The sequence below is a fragment of the Monodon monoceros genome, unplaced genomic scaffold (genome assembly GCF_005190385.1).
Source record: "Monodon monoceros isolate NGI ecotype Baffin Bay Population unplaced genomic scaffold, NGI_Narwhal_1 Super_Scaffold_5, whole genome shotgun sequence".
In the NCBI taxonomy this organism is placed as follows: domain Eukaryota; kingdom Metazoa; phylum Chordata; class Mammalia; order Artiodactyla; family Monodontidae; genus Monodon; species Monodon monoceros.
The window spans coordinates 76,772,599-76,778,106 of record NW_021703782.1 but is presented as its reverse complement, the minus strand read 5'-3'; positions in this window follow the sequence as shown (position 1 = coordinate 76,778,106).

Below are 5,508 nucleotides of genomic sequence, written 5' to 3'. Positions count from 1 at the left end.
ATTGCAGCTCTATTTACAATAGCCCGGAGATGGAAACAACCTAAGTGTCCATCATCGGATGAATGGATAAAGAAGATGTGGCACATATATACAATGGAATATTACTCAGCCATAAAAAGAAACGAAATTGAGCTATTTGTAATGAGGTGGATAGACCTAGAGTCTGTCATACAGAGTGAAGTAAGTCAGAAAGAAAAAGACAAATACCGTATGCTAACACATATATATGGAATTTAAGAAAAAAAAAATGTCATGAAGAACCTAGGGGTAAGACAGGAATAAAGACGCAGACCTACTGGAGAACGGACTTGAGGATATGGGGAGGGGGAAGGGTGAGCTGTGACAGGGCGAGAGAGAGTCATGGACATATACACACTAACAAACGTAAGGTAGATAGCTAGTGGGAAGCAGCCGCATGGCACAGGGATATGGGCTCCGTGCTTTGTGACAGCCTGGAGGGGTGGGATAGGGAGGGTGGGAGGGAGGGAGACGCAAGAGGGAAGACATGTGGGAACATATGTATATGTATAACTGATTCACTTTGTTATAAAGCAGAAACTAACACACCATTGTAAAGCAATTATACCCCAATAAAGATGTTAAATAAATAAATAAATAACAATAAAATAAATAAAAGTAACTGGAGTACACATTTGAATTTTACCATATATAAATTATACCTCAATAAACTGACTTTAAAAAAAATGTAATTGGAAAGTCTTACGGGCCACGAAAAAATTCAGATACACTGAAAAAACCCATGGATAAAAAATTCAGTAACTTATTTCGTATTTGGCATGCTCTATTCAATAAGATAGTTCAAAGTCTACTTTGTCAAATCATCATGAAATATTTTTTATGATTATAGTCAATCCTCAGCTTATTTCAACTTATAAAATGATTAGTATTTTCTATCTCCTGTTAACAATACATAAATGTAAACTTGGATAATAAATGTTAGGTTTCAACTTAAAACTGTGTGAGGGGGTTATTGTTATTTTAGGGAGCTCATGAGCAAAACATCTGAGCTCTGTGGCTCCAAACAACACTTTGGAAACCAATGGCTACATAGTGGCTCTCGATTCTATCAGACCTAAGTCTCCATTCTTCTAACAAATATTTTAAAAAACAGCACCTTTACTAACCTAAAACGAAATTCATAGATAATACAAGCTATCTATACACATAATTTCAAAACACCAATAAAATGTCCTAAATCTAATATAAAAGAGAAATAAAAACCAATAACTTATAATAAAATAATAGGTATTTCAATACATAAATGATTGGACATGACCATCATAGAAGACTTACTGAAGCACTCAGATTCTTGCACCTAATTGTAAGGAATGAGTAAGTTAGGGTTTAAGAGAAGTAAGATCAGAAGCTGTTCCTTTAAAAAAAAAAAAAAACAGATTAAACACCAGTGTTAGGATAAGTAACAACAGACCAGATTTATTTATATATGACACCCTATACAAATGTTTAGTGGAACATTCAAAAATCATGCAGAACTCAAGTCATTTGACATCCAAAATGTATTGCCAGTGTTGAAGTACAAAGATTAGCAAGATAAAAAGTCCTTCTCAGACTTCCCTTCATGGTCCAGTGGTTAAGACTCTGCACTTCCACTGCAGGGGGCACGGGTTCAATCTCTGGTCAGGGAACTAAGATCCCGCGTGAAGTGCAGTGCAGCCAAAAAAAAAAAAAAGTTCCTTCTCTCATAAAATACATGACCTAGTGGGGTACGCAGGTATCTTCTTAAAGACAATATATTCTTTTTTGTTTTAATTTATTTTATTTATTTATCTTTGGCTGTGTTGGGTCTTTGTTTCTGCACGGGCTTTCTCTAGTTGCAGCGAGCGGGGACTACTCTTCATTGCGGTGCGCGGGAGTCTCATTGCGGTGGCTTCTCTTGTTGCAGAGCAGGGCTCTAGGTGCACGGGCTTCAGTAGTTGTGGTGCGTGGGCTCAGTAGTTGTGGCTCGCGGGCTCTAGAGCTTAGTTGCTCTGCAGCATGTGGGATCTTCCCAGACCAGGGCTCGAACCTGTGTCCCCTGCATTGGCAGGCAGATTCTTAACCACTGCGCCACCAGGGAAGCCCTAAGATGTTGTTTTTAAAGCAGGTAGTTACTTTCTACCCTACCCGGCTAGTTTGTGTATTCTACAAGGGAAAAATTTCTTTCATGTTTAATCTTTGTACCTCAACAGGGGCAATACATTTAAGATGTCAAATAAATGTTTTCTCAACGAACAAACAAGAGTACAGATGGAGGGATTCACTTTACAGAAAAAGAAATATATCCTCTTAGACTGCAGGGGAAGATGGAACAATGAATTCAGCGATGGATTTAGTGATAGATAAATGTAACTATTGGTTGAGCATTGAACTCAGCTAGGTATAAACACTGCCACCCACCCCATCACAGTCTTCATCTGTGCCTTGACATGTCTCCTTCCCACTCCTCACAATAGCACAGACAGATTCCACAGCCCCCCGCTCCTTTTTAGTTATGTGACAATTCAGTCCAATCCAATTGATTTAAACTCCAATCTCAGGTCCAACACAGAACTCGTCTCCTTCCCTCTTCCAGCCCAAGCCTGAGCCATGGCTAAAGGAACCTGAAGTGGGGAGGAGAGCATGCTCCCTCCTGTGGCTTCTCCTCCTCTTCTACTTCTCTAGAAGGTTCTCTACAAGGGGTCTAGCTCTACAGGGGTTGGGAACCAGGAGGAGAGCAGAGAGGGAAGAGATAACTGTCTCCTCACTTAATAAGGTAACTGTCATCACAAACCACTGTTGGCTGTGGATGACAGGCCACCAGAGCCTGTTGTTTGACAGATGTCAAAATGCCAGCTCTCTTATAGGGCACTTGTGAGGCCTCTCCACTGAGCTGTGCCCTAATGGAAACAATCCCGCTCCAGGTCACCTCCTTTAACCCTCCTAGCTTCTGTCCAGCAGGCAGCCTCTTGCATGGACTACCAGCAAGATGGCTCAAGCCCAGCTATCTTCCTCAGTATCCCTGGAACCACGAGAAACTCACATGTCCTTGCTAAGCCAAACAGAAGGAATACAGGCTATTCTACCGCTAAGCCCCTGTCTTTCACGCCTAATTGCCTTTCTTCTTCTCAGATAAATGCAGAGCTAAACAAGTCCACTGTCTAAACACAGAGTCTAGCCAGGGAATGAGAAATCAGCCTCTCTTTCCTGTAGACTCTCTTTGATACCCTCCTGCTTGGTTTGGGGGGCAAAAGGAGGGGGAGGTACTCCCTGGTAGGCTCATGACTCCCTCCCTTGAGTCCTCTTACACCTCACACAGACTGGGAACAAGGTGAGGTGATAAGGGATGGGTGGGGTTAGTGGTTAGAGGTACCAGGGCCAGTTCTGCTATCTCTTTGTAAGCCCTCGAGAGGGTGACTGACCCCAGCCATTAGCTGCTCTCTCCAGAATGTGTGGTGCTTAGTGTTTCTTTGTCCCCATTTTTAGACCCTAGTCACCAATTCCAGGGCAACAGGAAAAATTCGACTCAATATCTTCTATAATATGACAAGTTCTATGAAATAAGGGGCTCCACTGCATGCCTTAATGAAGATGCAAAATCATCTTCTGAGTGAGGGAAAGAACTAGGAGTTGAAGGTTCAGGCAGAATAAAGAAAGAAGACAGAGACAGGCTGGGGGTAGAACATTGAATGAAAGCCATGGACACGTTCTCTCCCTACCCGCCACCCCCAAAAGGCACATACATACATTACACACAAAAGTTTACATATCGTTTTGGGGACACATGGACCCAGGATCTTCTGAGACCCTTGAAGGCCAAAGGACCCCAGATTAACAAGTCTTAGGCTAAGAGAAAGCAAGCAGGAGGTGAGAGTCCAGTGTTCTCTATGTAGTAGGAAGGAGTGGTATTTATGCAGATAAGGCAAATCCTGAAAGGTCAGACATTTAGGGACGTGCATACACCCAGAAGCAGTCCACACCAGATGCCAGTTTTCTAAATGACATGTTTTGTCCAAACTATTCTGATTGGTTAACACTGTTCAACTTCTTTTTCCATATCATGCCATGATACCCACTTATACACAGACTTTCTTTTTCGATTAAATAGGTACTACAGTACTACATGGTTGGCTGAATCCGCAGATGAGGAACCACGTATGGAGAGCCACCTCTGCAATTATACATGAATTTTAAACTGCCTGGAGGGCTGGTGCCCCTAAACCCCATATTACTCAAGGGCCAACTGTACATATATACATATTTGGATGAGAATAGGGCTCTAAAAACAACAGGTGTGCTACATATGACTGCAAAGACCCCATGTCAGTAGATGAGATGGTCGCTGTCTTCAAACACCTGCTAGGTCCCTGAGAGAGAAAAATGGAGCAGTGATGTGATGCCAGTCTCTGCCAACAAACGGCAGCTGAGAACATGTCCGTCAGCTACTGAAAGTAAGTAAACTGTCTAACAAAAAGGGCCGAGAAGGTTGCCCACTCTCTGCGATTCAGAAGAGAAGAACCCTGATGCTTTTCTTTCAAATCTAAGCTTTACACTAGTCTGACAGAGGACAAAGAAACGAATTCCAGGATCCCTAGATTAAAACCTACTTATGATGAAAATGAATGTAAAAGTACTTTGTAAGTTGTAAGGCATTATATAAATGGTAATTATTATGGTAATTATTATGGATATTTCCTACCCAAAAAGGAACTAGACCCCACCATCAGCAGTTTGAGGTCACAGCCTGGAAAGGTGAAATGTTTGAAGACAATGAGTCTGCTTGTTTTCATAGCAACTGTGCAAAGGTCTTCAAAATTTTCATCTCCTCACTGAAAAGTCTAAGAAGAGGAGCCAGTCAGTGATACATGCCCAAAAGAGAGTTTAGGAATTCGGTTAAATTCGGTTCAATATAACAAATATTTATTGAGAGGACTTCAGAGGACACAAAAATAAGTCAGAATATAGTTGCCTGCCTCACCCACCCTGAAGAAGTGTACTAACTAGGAAGGGACAAAAGCCAGTTTATGTGGCAAAGTGGTGACGGGCTCCTTCCTGCGCCCACTGGCCCAACCCACCCATTCAGTCCTTGGCCTGTTTCTTATCAGATCCACGCCGCTCCCTCTCCAGCGAGGCTGACATTCACAGACTGAGCCCTTGGCTCCCGGATCCCTGCTGAATGCTGTCAGCGAGGGGCACTGACAGAAGAATGTCAGAAGGAAGCCAGAGCCAGTGTTTCCTCCCCTTTTCCCTCTGCCTTGGCCAGCATCTCCCGCAGAAGCTGTGTGTCCCCTGTGGCTGCAGCCGCCCTCAGGCAGGCGCTCCCCAGTTCCAGCATCTAACTCATCCTTGTTCCTTCAGCCCAGGGACGATAAGACGATTCCTGCTGTTGCTAATCTCTGGGTTGCCTCGCCTTCCCTTGAATGGCTTCCCAGCTCTTCCTTCACTTTTATGGCTAATTTTCTGGATGAAATTCCCTCTGATTTAAATACTTAGAGTGATTTCTGTTTTCCT